The sequence below is a fragment of the Eumetopias jubatus genome, unplaced genomic scaffold (assembly GCF_037043125.1).
Source record: "Eumetopias jubatus isolate StellerSeaLion01/CBP00866 unplaced genomic scaffold, mEumJub1_p1.0 scaffold_12, whole genome shotgun sequence".
Taxonomy (NCBI): Eukaryota; Metazoa; Chordata; class Mammalia; order Carnivora; family Otariidae; genus Eumetopias; species Eumetopias jubatus.
In genome coordinates, this window is record NW_028274818.1 from 46,189,171 (window position 1) to 46,209,774 (window position 20,604).

Genomic DNA, 20,604 nt, shown 5'->3' on the forward strand with positions numbered 1-20,604 from the left:
CCCCCCCAGTGTGCCAATCAAAAAATACTCCACACATTGCCAAATGTCCTCTGCAGAGGTGACACTCTGCTGGGTGAGGGGAAGTGGGAGGTTATGGTCAACTTTTTCCTCTGAGAGTCCTTAGCATCCCATATAAACTCTTCCTCACTTCTTTTGAGAAGCTAATATGGAATGTAAGGTCCAGCATCATTTATTTCTGTTACCCCTGCCATAAAATGTACACCTCCCATATTATCCTATTCATACTCTATCCAAAAAAAATTTTTTTTAGTTCCAAGTCTCTGTTGATATGGAAATGTTGTGCTTGAGAAGCTCCTGCTCATATTTTGGATTTCACTTAGACTTAAACTCCTTGACCCCCAGATATAGGAGCTGCTCCTGTCAGCTCCCTTACCACCTGCGAGCATTTATCATATTGGAATCCACAATCCATTTTCATATCTGTCTCTCACTATGCTGAAGGACAGAGACTCCATTTGTTCATGCCTATTATAGTGTCTGGTGCATAGTAGGTCCTCAATAAATATTTGCTGTTAATGTGAATAAAACAAAAAGGAAGGAAAATATGATAAGAATCAGAAAAATGATTAGGTAGAAAGGAAGTGGAAAGAGCTTATCTTAACTGGCCACAGGTATTGGGGTGATGTGGGTTATGTTAAGTTGAAGTGTGGAGGGAAATTTCCCTGCTCTGTTACCTGGACAGAGCCAACAAGGAATAAATGGGTGATGAAGGAGCACATGGTCCCATATGAGCTTAGAAAGACAGTCTTGTAGTACATTTAACTTTTTAAAAAAAATTAATTTATTTATTTGAAAGAGTGAGAGTGAGCACGAGGGAGGGAGGGGCAGAAGGAGAGGGAGGGGCAGACTCCCCGCTGAGCAGGGAGCCCAGTGCAGGCTTCTATCCCAGGACCCCAGGATCACAACCTGAGCCAAAGGCAGACCCTTAACTGACTGAGCCAGGTGCCCCTAAACTTAACTTTTTATGCGAGTAATTTTCAAAAAACCCCAGAGCAAGACTGAAGAAAAGAAATGTAAAGTTGAAATCAGAAATATGGGGAAATTGTGATTCTTCAGAAAGATTTCCAAAGATTAGGATTGGGCAAGAAGGGAGAGTTAAGGTTTCTCTTAACAAAAGTAAGAAAAAAAAAAAAAAAAAAAGCAATGAGCTGTACGTCTTTAATGCAGAGATTTAGATGGATTTTGAGAATTTCATTTTTCATAGTCTCTGAACCCCTTACCTTTATCATATCTTTATATTTTAAAAATAAATCCTTATTTTAAAATTTAGCTTTTCTAGTTGCCAGATTACATTCTCAAAATTCTATTCCATTTTCTCTTATGAGCATGTCTTCAGTTCTCTAACCATTTACTTTTTGTAGCTATCACTAGTTGGCACAGCTGGTTTGTGTAGAAGCCTTTTTTCCCCTTAGCCCATAGATAGATATTAAGTGCTATTCAGTGCACACAGGCACATATGCTGGTATTTCTCTGGTCTTATCTTAACTTTATTGATGCCATGTAAGATTTTATGTGGCTCAAGAGACAGGATACCAGTTTGCTTTCCTCGTAGTATTCTAATTTTGTCAGTACAAACTTTGTTTTGTAGGTAATAAACCAACTCATTGTCCAAGGGTCTTTGTATTTTTCTTATTCTGTAGTCAGGAAAGCTAGAAAAGAGACCTTTGCCTTAGGACATTACAGTTAACTGTTCTTATACCTCTTGTTTGGAAATAAAAATTTAGTGAATGCCTAAAACCAGATGAATTCCTATTTTTTTCTGAATACTTTTTTTTGCCGATTTTATTCAGTAATTCATGAACCATTAACTGCCAGAGTATATTTATGCCTTTGTATAAGAAGAAAAAATTGGAGTACTCAGGACTAAATTATTCATGATTGGTTCATATATTCAGATTGAATGGTGTAATTTTTAACACATCATAAATGTGCAGAACAGTCCTAAATTCTCAAGCAAACCCATGTAAATCCTGAGCTTGCAACAGGTGATTTGCTGTCCTTTGCTCTGGGATATGCTACTCAGGGACAGGCCAAGATGAGATAGATGGATTGACTGAATAAACATTTATAAAATGTATTGTATAAAAAGGAATGTATGTTCCAGGCAATGAAGTGTAAAGATGAATAAATAGACATGAAAATATGTTAGTAATAACAATTCAAAACACATGCAGTAGAAATGTAGAGGTCATTTTATTTTATATATTTTTTAATTTTTTTTAAAGCTTTTATTTATTTGACAGAGAGAGAGAGACAGTGAGAGAGGGAACACAAGCAAGGGGAGTGGGAGAGCAGGGAGTCCTATGCGGGGCCCAATCCCAGGACCCTGGGATCATGACCTGAGCCAAAGGCAGACGCTTAACGACTGAGCCACCCAGGCACCCCTAGAGGTCATTTTAGAAGGACAACTCTGAAGATAGTGGTAGCATTTGTTGGCTCTCTTGGTAAGGGGCCATCACCATGCTAATAAGAGCAATTATTTGTGCTTGCATGGACCACGTAGTCTAAATCATTGAGAATTACTTAAACTAACATTTTAAATGCTGATTGATGTCAAAAGAAGACTGATATCAAATATTGAAACTAATAATTTTTTAAAGAGGGGAAAAGGAAACATTTTAAAAAATCATCCAGATTTTAGAGCGGCATTTTTCAAATATGTGCCTCCATGAAGATTCTGGTATATTCCAACAGGGGGTTAAGGGTTGCATTCCCTTTTCCTCCCATCAGTTGAGAATCACTGCTTGTAATGTGAGATATTACTAATTGTCATATTACTAATTGACATGTCTTGTGCAGATGGACCTAAACAATGGTTCAGAACTGGTAAGTTAAGTTTTGAGAACGATCAGAAGGTTGAGCCATAGGCCCATGTGTTTCAAATGCTAATAATTTTGGACTCCAATAGCATTAATTTACCACTGCCAGTGTTGTTTCTTGATTTCTGTAAAACTTCCTGATAAAATTCAGCAGTTCTGGGAAATGTTGTTATTTGCCTCAATTATCCCATGTTTTGTTTTTATTTGATATGTTCTATTGCCATTTTTGTCCCCCACCTCCCAAAAGGAGAAAACTTTTTCAAACACTTGTTGAAAATAGCATGGCACTCAAACAAGTCTGTAATGCAGCCACCTTCCCAGGCCCAAATGATGTATTTAGCCATGTCTTATTGGATGTATGTGGGACATTGATTTAAAAAAAGTGTTATAACGTTGCCAAAATATGACTTTTGTAAAGAAAATGAAAGCAATACCACTATATTTAGAATTCTTAGATTAAAACCTTAGTAGGAATTCTTAGATTAGAACCTTAACTTTTGGAATATTTGTATCAGTCTGACATTGTTTCCATTTCCCATTAAAGTCCACTCTGTATTTCTGGGAGCAGCTAGAAGTCTTGACTTTCTGTTGAAGGAACAATGTGTATATATGCTGCATTGGAAAGAGGTAAGCATACCTTAATGAGCATACTCCACATTGGACTTGATACAAAACATCCCACAACTGAGTGTCAAATAAATAGGCTTTGGAAGGTAGGAGTAGTCATAGTTGAGATTGTGAAGTTTCTTTCCCATAGTAATTGGCCACTATCTGACAGAAGCTCTAGAGCCTTTGACTTATAACTTTCTGTTGCCAACCCAAATATTTCAGTTTCCTCGGTGTCCAAGAAATATACATTTTTATCATGTTACTTCATATAATCATGGAATCCTAAAAAAATAGTCATTTCAGAATCTTTTCTCAAAAGAAAACTTTTTTTTCCCCGCAAGGAGCTGCATGTTGAGTTGGTTGTATTACAAATCATCAATTTCTTACTGTTGAAATGACCTTGTAGTAACATACTAAATTTGGTGCCCTCATGCCAAGGACGCAACTCAAGAAGTCATGAAGAGCATTTGGGTGCCAAATTCTACTTTACAGTTCCTCATAGGAATGTCTTGAGTGCGGGGATGTCTCCTCATTGCCTAAAGTTCTCAGAAAAAGATGTGATCTCTGTTTATATTGATAGGTCATAAAAAGGAGCATGTCCACCATATGAAACATAAGCATTTTCTCACCTCTGCAATCCTAGAGAAAGAACTAAGAACTACTTAAGATAAAGAACTACTTAAAGAACCAAGGTTTTGGGATTTCCCTTTTAAATTGCAACATTGATTTCTTCCTCTTACAGGTTTTAAAAACTACATTAAGTAGCTTCAGTGAAGGTCAAGGACTGTGTCTGTCTTGTTCCCTACTGTATTCCAACGTCTAACATATAATAAGTATTCATTAAATATTTGGTAATTGACTAAATGAATAATAATGAATGATGTTAGTGGTGCCTGCCATAGTTATGTCACCTTATTTTTAACTACATGTTGTAAATCATCCAGTCATCTGTTTAGTCTTTAACAGTTCCAAGCTTTGATTTCCTCCTCTGTAAGTATGACTAATTATATTATATTATATTATATTATATTATATTATATTATATATGTTGTTTTGAAGATTAGTGATAAGTACCTATTACATAGTATATACTTAAATGGTAGGAAATCTTATGAATAATTATAAATGGAACAATTACAATTTTAGTTACTTCATGTTTGTATTGTTTTACAAATGAATTAGATCTTTCATTATTTATTTATTTTTAAATATTTTATTTATTTGTTTGACAGAGAGATAGAGAGCACAAGCAGGGGGAATGGCAGGCAGAGGGAGAGGCTGAGCAAGGAGCCCGATGTGGGGCTCAATTCCAGGATCCTAGGATAATGTCCTGAGCTGAAGGCAGGCATTTAACTGACTGAGCCACCCAGGCGCCCCAAATTAGATCTTTTAGTAAAATTTTCTATGTGTCAAAGTATTTGAATTAACCATATCCAATTTGTGAAATGTTTTACTATTTACAAATGGTTTATGTTAAAGAGAAAGTGTCTACTACTGAAAATATGTTAGGCCATGAATGAGACATGAATATTTGAAAACATCTCTTCTATTTTATTTTTGTGGAAAACACAGCTTTTAAAAAAATATAGATTCATATGGCTGTGGAAAATAAACTACATTGCACAAAGCAAAAAATGAGCTGCTTTGGGAACATTTAAGAATAAAAGAACTACATCAAAACAAAAAGGCACAGAAGCATAACACCTGTTACAATACTTGGTACACAGGAGACAATATTTGTTTCAGTTGAATTGAGTAGAACGACTCCTTACTGAATGAAAATCATGTACTGCTACTATGAAAGACTTGCCTGGTTAGAGTTTGGTCACTAATTCAGAATGATTCGTGTTAGTGATGAGTGCCGAAACAGAAAAAGTCAATTGGCTAAGATATTATCACTTGCGTGCTAAGGAAAAAAAAAGTTCTAGAAAAATAACAGCCAAACGACTGGATACATTATTCTTCCATTTCTTAGTTGAATTTTCCAACAACTGCAGGTTGTTCTGATGGTTCAATGCTCTGAGTTTCTAGTTTGGTCATTTACTCTTTTATTCAACAAATATTGCTTCCATAATGTGCTAGGCACTCACTTGGCATGGGATGGTTGAAAAGCAAAAACGGATGCAGTCCCTTCCCCCTTTGGCTAACAGTCTTGTGGAATGACTGATATTGATTAAATAGTCAAATTAAACAGTTGAAAATGTAAAATGCAACTTAGAGTATGATGTAGTTGAGGGATTCAGGCAAGACTTTCCCAAGGTAGTGAAGACAGAATTAAATGCCAAGGAGGAATAGGACTTAACTTGGGAAGAGGGTAGAGGAAAAAACCCTTTAGAGTAAGAACACAAATGCAAGGTCCTGTGGAATAAAGGTGTGTAAGAGAAACTGAAAGGTATGGAGATAATAAGGGATTGCTGGAGAAGGTAGAAGCCAGACCATGCAGGGGAGGGGGGGAGGCATTGTATGTAGTCTGTGTTTAAGAGCTTCATCTTTACCCTAAGAACAGTAGGAAATCACTAGAAGGGTTAATTGGTAGATGATGTAATCAGACTTATGTTTCAGAAAAATAGTCTTGGCTCCCTGTGGGAGTGTATTTGAGAGGAGTTCATAGTGGTTGATGGAAGAACTGTGAGTAACTGTTGCCATAGTCTAGGTCCTCTAAGAGATACAAGATGGTAGAGCTAAGGACTAAGATTGTGGTTGATGAGATAGGGAAAAGTGATAAGATTCAAGAGCTGTTTTGTGGGCAAAATGGATAGTGTTTGGTGATGGTTTAGGTGATGGAAGAGTCAGGCTGGAGGGGCTGAAAAATAACCCCTAAGTTTTTGTGTTGTGCAATTGGCTGAATGTAGGTACTTCATAAGAGACAGTGGAAAAGAACCAGATTGGAGGGGAGAGGTAAAATCATAAATTTTTCTTTTATGAAAAGAACATATTGAACTCCATGTAACAGAGAATTTTAGTAAAAGTGTAGACGAGATGTACATTTCTGAGTCACCATTGCATAGGTTTGAACTGAAGTCATTGGCATGGATGAGATCAGCTAGGGAAAGTATAAATAAGGTGGTTTAGAGATGAGCCTTTAGGAATTGCAGAATCTTTACTGGCCAAGTAAGGAAGAATGAACATGCAAAGAGAGACCCAGAATCAGTGATAAAAGAGGAGGGAAAAAACCAGGACAATATTATGTCAAGGTCACCAGGGAGAGAGGGTGCTTCAAGATAGAGGGAGTCATGCCAAACACTCTTGAGAGATCTTGCAAGATGTAGACTGAGAAGTGCTTATTTGATTGATTGTGATGAAGGTCACTGGTGACTTGACCCAGAGCTGTTTTGGTGAAGTGTTGGAGGAAGAAGCCAGATTTGACTCAAGTTGAGGCTTCAAGCGGAGATGAGGGAATGGTGAGCATAGACAAATATTTTGACAAGTCTGTCTATGGAGGAGAAGAGAAAGATAGGATGGTGGTGGAAGAGAATAAGGGGAAAAGAGTCTTTGTTTAAACTGGAGAATTTGAAAGTTTAAAAGCTAATGGCCACTATAGTTAATAATACTGCATTGCATGTTTGAAAGTTGCTAGGAGAGTAGACCTTACAAGTTCTCATCATGAGAAAAAAAATTCTTTAACTATGTATGAGGATGGATGTTAACTAGACTTATTGTGGTGATCATTTCACGAAATATACAAATATTGAACCACTTTGTTGTACCCCTGAAACTAATATAATACTGTATGTCAATCATACCTCACTTAAAACAAAAACAAAAACAAAAGAGCAAGTAGCAGGAAATAAAAAGGTAATGGGAAGGATAGAGAACTTTTAGATATATATAGTAGAGAGACGGAATAATCCAGAAAATAAGGCTCCTACTACATGTTTGGAATGCAGTCTTTCTCTTTGGTTCCTAGAATCTGATTGCTTATTTGCAGCAACCTTTTGGGAGAGGAATGTGAGAATTCTCTGTGAACTTTTTAGCACCCCAAAGTGACCTTTACACAAAAGCAGTGTCCTTTATATTAAGTGCCTCCACTAAAATTAGCAGAACCAAGCAAATGAGGAGGAAATTATTTTGGGGAGTAAAAATGATAAGAAATAAAAGGAAAGATAAATTCCTATAAACGAATTTTAACTTTCATAAACCCCTTCAAATATGTATGTGTGTGTGTGTGTGTGTGTGTGTGTGTGTGTGTATAGATACATACATACATTTTTATAACTATATAGGAATTTCATTATAAACACTCACTATTGTAACTTAAGTCTATAGAAGCAAAGTTGAATATTTACCTGTGGAATTGAGGCAATATCTGGTCATTTAAGTGAAAGATCCATTATTTTTTTTCAATAGCAATTTTTTTTTCCAGTCAGATTTACCTTCCAAAAGAATCTGTGGTAGAAAAAAGAAAAGGAGTTGAAAAGCAAATTTCTGACAGCACATGTCCTCACAGCATTTAACGAATAAGGTAGAGAGGTGTACAGTGTAGGGAAAATAGTCGCAGTGTTGTATTACGCTGTTGTATGGCAACACGTGGTAGCTACACTTGTGGTGAACATGGCAAAACATACAGAGATGTCGAATCACTGTGTTCACACCTAAAACTCATGTAATATTGTGTGTCAACTACACTCAAAAATATTTAAAAAATAAAATGAATGAGTAAAAAGAATGAGACAGAGAAAGGATGAGGCAGAAAAGGTACTTTTGAATAGCCAATACCTACCTACTTAGAAAGAGGGAAGTAGAATTAAGTAGAATTCCAGTTGTTTTTAAATTTTCTTATACTACAGATACTGCTTTTTATGTCCATTTTTTTTCATTTATGTTGTAAGCTTCTTACCCTTTCCTATAATGCCCACTAGTTGTGAAAACTTAGGTAAATCTACCCTTCAGTTTTGTCATCTATTAAACAAAGGAATTGGAAGAGATGACACCCAAGTTTCCTTCTGATCCAAGGTTCCGGGATTCAGCAAACTTTAGTCATTGCTTCTTGGCTATCACTTAATTATTGTCCTCAGAATGAGTCTTCTTGGATCCTTAAGTTATCTGGCAACAAAAGTAAATATTTTGTCTTTATTTCTGAAATCTCTCTCTTAGAGCCCCAGATGTATGAATTGATACAGAGAAGAGAGTAATTTTTACTTATCTCTTCCCACACCTCCTAAATCAGCTGGGTCAAAATGAATTTGCAAGTCAATGTACTTTTTTTTTTTTTTTTGAGGGACAGAGAGAGAGAGAACGAGAGCGCATGTGCCCATGCTTCTGACAGTGCAGGGTGGGGTGAGGCAGAGGGAGAGGGAGAGAGAGAGAGAATCTCAAGTAGGCTCCATGCCCAGCTCCTGAGGCGGGGCTTGATCTCACGACCCGGAGAACATGACCTGAGCCAAAATCAAGAGTCAGCCACTTAACCGACTGAGCCACCAAGGTGCCTCTAGTCAGTGTATTTTTTATGTTCATTTGAAAACTAAATTGCTAAAGAATGCACATATCATATACTCTATGCTTTCAAAATCAATTTTTAGTAATCAGAGTATGATATTATGTTTTAGGTGGTAATTCCAAAAGTAAGACTAATTATTAGTTATTGAATATCAGAAAAATAGCACTAACACATCCTTATTTGGTATAATGTCTACTTACTGAACCATTGACATCTTTGTGCATTATAACTGCACTCACCACAATTCTGATGTTTATTGAGTTGTCCAGTTTGTTTGTTTGACAGTCTGCTGGAATAGTTATTACCTAAATTAAATGTCTAGATCTTTTTCTTCTAAATATCATGAGAAGGCTTCACCGACTAAAGACAAAAAAAGGCTGATTGACATAAAAGTCATGGTACATCTTCACCTCCTACAAGATTTCAGGAGTGGCCATGGAACCCCACAACCCAAGGTCCTTATGAAATTTTGTTATACTTGTAGATGTTTAAAAACACTTTTATGACTTTCAACTCAAAGCTTTCATGTGCTTGAAAATGGGTTATTTTAGCATCAAACAGACCTCCTACTCTCACTTTCACCCATTACCTCATTATTCATCTGTTAGTCTCACCTTTTGGACGTTTCTTGAATGTGTCCTGACTTTGACCTGATTCTGGGGAAATTCTTATTTATGTCTTAATTGTTTCCTGTCCTGTCTACAGCAGTTCCTCTTGTTATAATCTTCCTAAGTCTTTGCTCTCTAAACTTCAGAGGGGTCTTAAGAGTGTTATGGTGAGTGTACAGATTCCTGCTCTTGGAAAGAATGTGCATCATATTGAAGTAATGCCTATTGACCTAGTGGTTTTTTTTTTTAAGTATACTTTTTCCCTGTTGACTTGTTATGATCGATTAGAAACCCATAAGCCTAGCATTTGGAAAGAATAGTACATCTGACAGATTTAACTGGAAACTGTATCCTGAATCAATTAGATTTTCAGTGAGGAAAAATTTTTATGGTGGCAGATTTTCCTCAAGTTTATGGTAGACTTTTATTTGAGTTTCACTTACCTAGCTTTAGATTGAGGTGTGAGAAAAGTATGTGAAATGTAATCATATTTCTCTTATTCTAAAAATACTAAAATGCTTTTCATAGTTATGATTAGAGTAGGATTTATAATATTTTGTATATTTCCAAAGTATTTTTTAATTAGTAATCCAACCCCACCCCCAAATATACTTATAAAGTGAACAGCTAACAGTTTTGTACTCCCCATTCCATAGTTATCCAGTGGAGAGGCTCAAGTTCAAATATTTTACCTCTGCATTAGTAAAAATGTCATTGTTACCTAATAACATTTAGGTAGAACTGTCAATTTTTTTGCGTGTGAGTTGAAAGTAACTGATTATCAGATAAAATTTGATTGACACTTCCAAACTTTATGGGAAGTATTGTTGACTTTTTGTCACATCTCATTATTAATAACAAAAAAAGGAACGTGTATTTTATCCTTCAAAAAAATCTTTAGGGAGGGGGGCCTGGGTGGGTCAGTGGGTTAAGCATCTGCCTTCAGCTCACATCATGATCCCGGGGTCCTGGGATGGAGCCCTGCATAGGGCTCCCTGCTCAGGGGGGAGCCTGCTTCTCCCTCTGCTGCTCCCCCTGCTTGTGCTCTGTCGCTCTCTCTGTCAAATAAATAAATAAAGTCTTAAAAAAAAGTATTTAGGGAAACATCTTATTTTTGTGAGAAAAAATATTTTAACCATTTGGTCTTCTTGTGAATTTATTCTGACAAAACAGGATTTTGCCGTACCGTACATGCTATTTTTCTCTCTCTCTCACTCTGTCTCAATCTCTGTCTCTTTACACATGTCTAACTCTGACCCATGGCTAGAAGTTCAGAAAGTACCTCTGAAGATCGTGTGAGCAGCACAGCATGTCAGGCCTGTGTTCTTCCTGAGATACTCCAGTGTTAGTAGAGCCAAGAGTCGAGCCAGTCCTGGCGCAGGCAAAATAGGTACTTTAACCATTAGTGTTTAGTGCAACATTCGCGATTGTGGCATGACTCATTTTCTATTAAAAAAATGGGGCTAACAAAAGAGAATCTTGTCATTTTTATTTGTGGGAAAAATATTTCCCCATTGCAGAAGAGTTATTCTAGCTGAAGAAATTAAGAGCTGACTCTGGAGTGAATCCAAGCACAGCAAACTTGACGTCATCATCATCATCATCATGGGTAACTTTTATTGAGACTAATTGAGACTTGTTACATACCAGTCATCACTGTTTTAACTCATTTAAATGCACAATAACTTTACAATGTGGTTCTCTTATTTTGTAGATGAGGGAACTGGCAGTAAGAGGTGAAATGCTTGAACAGGGAGAGAAATGGGATTTGAATGCAGTCTTAACTCTGGAGAGCACATTCTTAACCAGTACACTTTCTGCCTCTGATATCTTGGGAGTGCTTTTCTCAGATTTACGCTGTGTTAAACCTTTAGCGGGTTGAACAAGAGAAGTTTCATTCAGCAGTGTTTACCAAATGTCTCTCACATATGTTGTCATTGTTTCTTGCTTCATTTATCTTTTACAAACCATCTTAGAAAGAGCTTTTTATGTTTCAGAGTTTGAAAATTAAATGTAACCCACAATGAAGATTTGTACTGATATAGTATTAGGAATACATACATAAAATGTCCACTGTGTTCTGGTTATATTTACCTTATTTGATGTGGCTAAATGTAGGCAATATATTGACAGAGTTGAATTAGTCTTGTTAGGAGAGACTTCTCATTCTTATTTTCTGTCTTTCGATTTTTTTCTTAACGTGTCATCAGTGAAACAGTCGGGTTTTTCCTCACTGATTGAAAATACTTAAAATTATGCATTGGATTACAATAGTAATTTGTGAAAGGATGCATGTTTAAGGTTTGTGCTGATTGGATGTTGAAGATTGTAATATAAATAAGATCAGTTTTCTGTTAGAAGAAAGTCGTTGTCCAGTCTACTTCAGAACATTCAAAAACCTTGAATACCGTGAAAATTTTTAACGCTTCAGTGTGATTGTTTCCTGTTGGAGATTACATAGTCCTTGCAAAATAGTTACATTTTGATACCAAAGAGTTAATATTCAGACTTTTTCATCCTGCCACTCTTCTACCCAATAGTTCCATGTAATATTTTGGCTCCATTTAGCTGTTATACATTCATACAGTTCACAAATAAGAAAATAGATTACTTCTTGGAACATGAAGAATAAATCTAATTGAGGAAAGTGAACTAGCACATTCATACATGTACTCACATGTACCCACGCAAAACACATTCATACACATGCACACATGCTCACGTACACTTACACAAATTCACACAAGTGCTCATACACACGCTAACCTACAAATACATATATGTGTGCATACACTTTATGTTTACACACATGCTCATACACATACATACACAGTAAAAAACAAATATACATGCGAGCACACGGATACATAAACACATGTGCACACATGCTTATACACCCATATATTTGAAAGTAAGACTAGTTTGGGCCAAAAGGCTATTCTTGGGTGACTTTGTTTTGGTGTTAGGATATTCAAAATCTCCTTTAAATAAGCCTTCCAATGTTATTTATAATTTGTGAGAATGAACCTTGCATTCCTGTCTTAAGATCACTTTTTTTTCATGTTTATGAGCTTTATATCTTTACATTAGGTCCTTTCTGCAAAAATTCTTTTATGACAAGAGGATTTTTTTTCCCCCTTGCAGTCTGAAAGATAAGAGATAACAAATTAAGTGTATAACTTCACTAGTTTCCTAAAAAGTAAATATCTTGGAAACATTATTATGTTCAGAAAAACAAGTGGCAAATTTTCTTCTTTAAAAACTTTTAAGGCATGGAACTTTCTGATCCGATTTTTGGATGTTGAGAGACAGTTCTGGTTTGTATTGAAATTTCCAAATAATTATAAAAATAATTGAAAAATCACTTAAAACCCAACAATTTATTTCTGTTTTTGTTATTTGTGTTATGGAAACTTATCAAATTTTTGAATTAGTTGTGGTGCTTCCTACAAAATTATTTTTGGGGGGAATAAAGCTACAGCTGTTCAATCTCTGTGACTTGATAAACGATGTGAAATGAGGGAATCCGTCAACATTTGACTTTCTCTTCAGGCATCTGAATGACATGAGAGTTTACTGTTACATTTTTCTTGGCGGATCAATATTTCTTTCTTTGACTCTTAAAGATGTGATGGCATCCAACATGGATCTTTGGGCAACTCTTACAAGAGTCAAAAGTATTCAGAAGGGAAATAGCAATAGGCAGTACGTAATGGCTTAGCTCTTTGGAATGGATAGTTATTAATTTATCCCAGACACTTGTTCAAGGTTACTTTACCCACCCTCCTTTTCTGTGATTCAGAGCCAGAGGATTCGAATGGGTAATTACCTTTTGTCAAATTATATTTGACTTACCTTATGATACCACTTGGTATAGAATTTTTCTCCCAAAGGACATATAAGCACTTTATTAACATCTCTTTCATTCCTAACATATGTCTAAGAATAAGATAGAGGCCAAGTATTTTCCTTCACCATAGTAAAAACCCCATTTTACAGACAGGGTTGGAGACTAAGGACATTTTCTGGGAAACAGATTTTGGCAGTTTTCCCCAAGAATTTTAATTTTGAAATAGTCTCTTTTATTAAGCTTTGTTAGTAAGAATCTTTAAGATACTCATGATTAATAAAATGTGTTCTCTTTCTTCTCTACTCCATTAACAATTATATATGTGTGTATGTATAATTATATACATACGTATATACATACGTATATACATTAATGAAATGTGTTCTCTTTCTTCTCTACTCCATTAACAATTATATATGTGTGTATGTATAATTATATACATACGTATATACATACGTATATACATACACACACGGGATTATGTATATCACTGGAAATTCATAGACATTATATATATGTATATGTCATAGTTTCAGGCATTCCTGAAATGTGTAGTATGCATTTTGTATTCAGTTGGGTGAAGATAGGAAGATAATGTTGCTAAAAAGGTGATTCTTAGCCTTGCACAGTTAGCATTTCTGGAAATAACATTAAGTAGGATCTTAACATACTTTCTGATATATGGATGTTGGGATTAGCCAGTGTTTAGATCTTGTCTACACTTACAAGATTTAGTAAATTACTTTCAGTCACTACTCACTACTCTGAAAGGTTTAAGATACTTTCTGAAGCACTTCAAACTCCTCCTGCTACCCACTAGAAACTTCAAAATATTTGTTGAGGAATTTAGGTCATCCTTATAGTATTCTTTTTCTGTTCTGTATCAATTTTTATTCTGTAATCTGGAATTCATTTGGCTTTACTTATTGTAAATCTTATCTAGTGAGGAGATTAAAGGTGAGGAAATGAACTCTTGAAAAGGTAAGCTCATCGGCTCGCCAACGCCAGCGCCGCCTCTAGCTCGCCGAGCTCCAGCCCAAGGAGAAGGGGGGTAAGTAAGGGAGTTTCTGTACCATGGCTCGTACAAAGCAGACTGCCCGCAAATCGACCGGTGGTAAGCACCGAGGAAGCAACTGGCTACAAAAGCCGCTCGCAAGAGTGCGCCCTCTACTGGAGGGGTGAAGAAACCTTATCGTTACAGGCCTGGTACTGTGGCACTCCGTGAAATTAGACGTTATCAGAAGTCCACCAAACATCTGATCCGCAAACTTCCTTTCCAGCGTCTGGTGCGAGAAATTGCTCAGGACTTCAAGACAGATCTGCGCTTCCAGAGCGCGGCTATTGGTGCTTTGCAGGAGGCAAGCGAGGCCTATCTGGTGGGCCTCTTTGAAGACACCAACCTGTGTGCTATCCATGCCAAACGTGTCACAATTATGCCAAAAGACATCCAGCTAGCGCGCTGCATACGTGGAGAACGTGCTTAAGAATCCACTATGATGGAAAACATTTCATTCTTTAAAAAAAAAAAAATTTCTCTTCCTGTTATTGGTAGTTCTGAACGTTAGATACTTTTTTTCCATGGGGTCAAAAGGTACCTAAGTATATGATTGCAAGGGGAAAAATAGGGGACAGAAATCAGGTATTGGCAGGTTTTCCATTGTCATTTGTGTCTGAATTTTTAATATAAATGCGGGGACGTAAAGCATTAATGCAAGTCAAAATGTTTCAGTGAACACGTTTCAGCAGTTCAACTTTATAACAATTATAAATAAACCTGTTAAATTTTTCTGGACAATGCCAGCATTTGGATTTTTTTAAAACAAATAAATTTCTTATTGATGGCAACTAAATGGTGTTTGTAGCATTTTTATCATACAGTAGATCCATCCATTCGCTGTACTTTCCTGAGTTGTCCTACATGCAAGTACATGTTTTTAATGTTGTCTGTCTTCTGTGCTGTTCCTGTAAGTTTGCTATTAAAATACATTAAACTATAAAAAAAAAAAAGAAAAGAAAAGGTAAGCTCATCATTGAAGCTCTTTTCAGGGATCATTAATAATTGAAAAATAATCTTTTGACACTTTGGTTGTAGCCCTGAAAACACAAGAGGATTAGACTCATTTGAGTCTTCATCACCCTGTTAAAGGGAATGAGGAGGAAGAGATAGTCTGCAGTTATATTTTCCAACCTGGTCCTCTTTCCTCTGTCAGTGTTTCCATTTAGCATCCATGAACTCTTAGTATGTTGATAGGGTAGCTGTGTTATAATTGAATTTAGAAAGTTGTCCTTATGAATTGAGACAATTCTGCATTCTGCACACAGAGTGTGGGACGAGATAGAAGTGAAACTTATCAAATATCAACAAACATTTTAAGTTTAAAAGGAAAAAAAAATATTTAGCCCAATAAAAAGATTCAGAGATAGCACAGTAATGACTGAAAGTGAAACTCAAATATAAGAAAACTTGCATCAATGTTTTACTTGTTGAATATTTTTTTCTGGTTTGACAGTGAATATTTAAATATGGGTAGTTCTGTACATTTCATAAATATGGATCCAAACTGCCGTATATAGTAAAATGAAATATTTCATCCCGTAATCTATTTATGGGCAACTTTAAATGTGTTCCTAGAGTGACAATTGAATAAATCCCAACTTAGTGTGTTTGTGTGTGTGTGTGTGTGTGTGTGTGCGCAAAATGGCAAGACCAGGAATTCTTCTCAAGATTATTAAAATGTATAAAGTACATGGAAAATAAGTTAAAAGTTGAACAAAGAAATATTGATCAGAAAATATCAAATATATAAACTCATGAACAGTAAACTAGTAAATTCCAGTTTTCAAAGTTCAGCTGGGTGGTGGTTTAAGAAAAAATATTCAGACATTTCAACATTGTTTGCTTATGGAAAACATTTGCAATTTTGTTAGCAAAGAACAGTGTCAAAAAACTAAACATTTTTCCCTCAACATCTGCATTTGCTTATTAAAAAATACCCCACACCCCCAATCTCTCAAACAAGTTGTTTGTCACGAAATGTTTTTCAAGTGTCATGAAATTCAGTCTCAATTTTTTTGTGAATCTATGAGTTTTAGTCTATTCGTTGATTTCATTTCTACATGTCCTTACATTTAGGACTTAAGATAGGAATAGTTTTTTTAAAGAATTTTGAAAAAAATGTTTTGGGTTCTCAATCTGAGCAGGGGCTTCTGGAGGGACAGAGTAGATTCTTTTCTTCAGGCTCCTCAAAGAAATATGTGTGTCCTGCCCTCAATGGGTGCTTTTTCTATTAAAATTCATATATCTATTTCAGGCTATGATATATGCCATTCTCCACATATCAGGCTGCTCGAAACAGGGAAATATGATTTGGTAGAAAAGTGTCATGGTCTGTTGGTGTAACCTGTTTTTCCCATGGATCTGGTGTTTGGGAGATCTATGAAGTGAAGTCTGTATACTAGAAAGAAAGGGCAATGTAATCTCTCTCCTGTTCTGAAAAGATAAATGTACATATAAACACATAAGCATAAACCTTCACTGGATTGTTTTAATAAAAAGATTGAATGATAATGCTGAACATACCAAACTAACCTAACTACAAGACCTTCCTTCATGGCATGATTTTTGCATGCCTTCTTGGCATGATTTTTCTTCCTAATACTTGTTAGATGTTTTAAGATTGTCTCAGTTAATGAGATGAACTAATTTCTAGGGCATTTCTGTACAAATTGTGATGTTAGAGAAAACTGGAGACAGATTTAATAATGTTCATGAAGGTCATTTATTTTCAATTTAAAGCAGACCCTATCAATTAGAGCTAGAGTACTCAGCTCTTAGTAACCCGATCAGCTAATATCTAGGTAGTATATAGTTGTTTCAGATAGTCAGCTTCAAAAAATTTACATCTGCTTAGTAATATATTATTATTTTTAGGGCAAGATACAAGTGATGATAATAAAGAAGGAAAGGAATGAGAGATTGGTGAATGAGCTGATTGCTGCTGTGTCCTGTCTAAATTACTTGGCTAATTTCCTCTCAATATATTTCTGCTGAAATATTAATTTTATTATATATTTGACATGTTTGAAAAACATTCACACACTCAAACCAATGGAAAACACACATAGAAGAGACTGGACCATCTTAAGAGCTAATTGACATGAAAAAATGAATATAATTTTGGCTTAATGGGATTGTTTCTTAAATAAAAGATGTGTTGCCATATGCAGTTCCAAGAAAAATTAAAGTGATTTCTTATTTGAAATGCCTTTTAGCTTTTTCACATTCTCTGCTTATCTATTGGTTATACAACACATAACATTTGAGATCTATGAAGTGAAGTCTGTATTAATGATCTGTTTCCCATTACAGAGCCCACTTTGTGAATTTTTAAAGGTAAATATTTAGGCAGATTTTAGACTTTTCAAACAGTTCATATATTTGTACATAAAGTAAGAATAATTGAATAATTAAAGGAAAGTATTGAAAATGTTTTTGGTGATTTAGTTATCCACTAGCTTTTAATTATCCCAATATTGACACTTGCTTGTAATATATGAATATATATTGAATATATAAATATATCATAGACCCATATACACTTATTCCTTCATTGATATGCATCATGCTCAGTGAGTTGGGAATGAGTGCTAACTCCTTTTTTATGTAATAAAGAAAATATATAGCATAAAATTTCCAAATTTATAATACTGTAGTTTCACAGAGGTAACTATTGTGAGTTTTCTTTACACAGTGTACTTGGGCACACTGTTCACATGATTTCCTCATGAAAGCATTTCCTGATGATTTCCTTACTGCATCTGATTGAAATGATAGTGATAATCTGAATAAGGATTTGTTTAATTATTGTGCCTCAGTGACACTCTAAGTCCATGTCTGCTTTGCTCAGTTCTGCTTCCTAGAAGAACTAGGGACTTGGGACTATAAAAGGTAGGAGCTTAATAATATTTGTGAATGAATGAATCAGTGAATAAATGGATATATACTTAATTATATAATTTTTGTTCATTTATTCAAATTGAAACATGGGTACATGGGAACAGGCTAAATTAATTACCAAGTTTTTATTTGACTGCCTAGTTAAAATGTGAAAATATGAGCCAGAATAGAAACTTAGTACCATAGCAGAATAATTTCTATTTAATTTTACTTTAGGGCAGGCACATTTTAAACAAGATCAAATTCTAATTACTCTTGTAGGATATATGTAGCTTTGGGTCAGCTTTAAGTAAGTGTAAATTTAGTAAGCCTAGCCTACAGAAGGTTTTTAACATGGATCTGCAATTACCAGTAGGTGGCGCTGTATTCCAGTGCTGAATAACAAATGGACTTCCAGAGGGTTGACTCGGGGTAGGGCCACAATCCTGGGGAATAATTTTGTAAGGAATTTTGTGTATTATGGTATGAAGCACACATCTTAAAAATCTGTATATAATAAATCCATAATTTGGAATTTAATAGAAAAAAATTTTATTCTTTTGCATTATTTTTGGATTTGGACCCTCAGTTTGATATTTGGTAAATTGTTGTAATTTTGCTATGTTACATTTGATTTACCTTGAATGTACGGTAACAAAATGCACACACCAGAAACTGAGACAGAAGTAGCTGCACAATCAAGCTTAGATGCAAACTGGTGAACTAGTGAAGAATTGATGAGTAGATGAATAGGATAAGGCGTTCACTCAAAATGATGGAGAAACCGTAGTGGAGTTTTAGATGTTGTAAGTTCATGTAAGCACGTTTGGCTCACATACGACTTCTCCATTTATAGCATTTTGCTCTTCATTGATGAAGATACTGAATATCGTTCTGAGTGATAAACTGGAATTCCAAAAAAGTAAAGAAAGAAATTTTAGGTGTGTATAATCAAGTTTCACCTCTGATTTGAAGAGAGATAGATGTAGAACCTGACAAATTGAAAATGGAAGAGACCTTCAGATTTGTGTCTTGTCTTCTCCCCTTAAATCAGTAATCAATATGGTACTCTTCTGCAACAACTGCTGATGACCATAGTTTCTGATTTAAATGGTTTATTCTCTTGCCCTCTATTATTTATTTATTTTTTTAGAGAGGGGAAGGTGGGAAGGGGTAGAGGAAGAGAGAATCATAAGCAGGCTCCATGCCCAGTGAGGAGCCCAACTCGGGGTTCAATCTCAAGACTCTGAGATCATGACCTGAGCTGAAATCAAGAGTTGGATGCTTAACCAACTGAGCCACCCAGGTGCCCCATTATTCTCTTGCCTTTTAAATAGATTATGTTTCTCTGAAACATCTATGTGCTATACAGTTGAAAATTAGTGCTAGAAACAGGGTGGGAGAAAAATTCCCAATATACTGGCTTTCCTAATACAATAAATATTAGTAATAGACAAACAATTGAAGCTGAGTTCTTTCGAGAAATCACTCCCAGTCCTTCCTAGATATAGTTGAAGTTCATGCTTCTTATTTAACAGTAATGTAATCTAGTTAGTAGAAGGCAAATTTGGTGTTTAGTGATAATCAGTTAGCCACTGAGGACTCACCTGGCAACAAATGCTTCTATTTTATCTTTTCTACTTATTATATCTTAGGAGGTTATCTTTTAATTATAGTGTTTTACTTAGTGTTTATTGAATATTATAAAACTTAGAGGGGTGCCTGGGCGGCTCAGTCATTAAGTGTCTGCCTTTGGCTCAGGTCATGATCCTGGGGTCCTGGGATCGAGCCCCAAGTCGAGTCGGGACTCCCTGCTCAGTGGGGAGTCAGCTTCTTCCTCTCCCACTCCCCCTGCTTGTGTTCCCTCTATCACTGTCTCTCTCTCTCTGTCAAATAAATAAAATCTTAAAAAAACTAGAATAATTTAGGGGTTGTGGAAGGTTAAAAAAAAAGAGGATTTCTTGCTAAACAAAGAGAAAGTGAACATTCTTATTGGTTAGACAAGAAAAAAACATGCTTGAAACCAATGGCAAATAAAAGACCTTTCTATCAGTAATTTTACATTTATCATGGTGGATGGATCACTCAAAAATGCTTACTAGATAATTTTGAAGAGCAGTATCCTAAGAATGGTCTAATTAATATTAACATATTGTTTGACATAGACAATGAGAAAATGGGGGATGAGAAATGACTTGTCAAGTCCTAAGTTTTGGGGTTTGTATTTAGTTATTTATTAAAAAAAATTTTTTTTTAATTTATTTGACAGAAAGAGACACAGTGAGAGAGGGAACACAAGCAGGGGGAGTGGGAGAGGGAGAAGC

The 20,604-nt window shown here is 35.5% G+C and overlaps 1 protein-coding gene and 1 pseudogene across 1 annotated transcript in view; both read left to right on the forward strand.

The window, feature by feature from the left end:
• HMCN1 (hemicentin 1) overlaps window positions 1-20,604 on the forward strand; it is a 467,830-nt gene that overhangs the window by 49,633 nt on the left and 397,593 nt on the right. The gene's annotated exons all lie outside the window — the stretch shown is intronic.
• LOC114222889 (histone H3.3A-like) lies at window positions 14,344-14,872 on the forward strand (annotated as a pseudogene).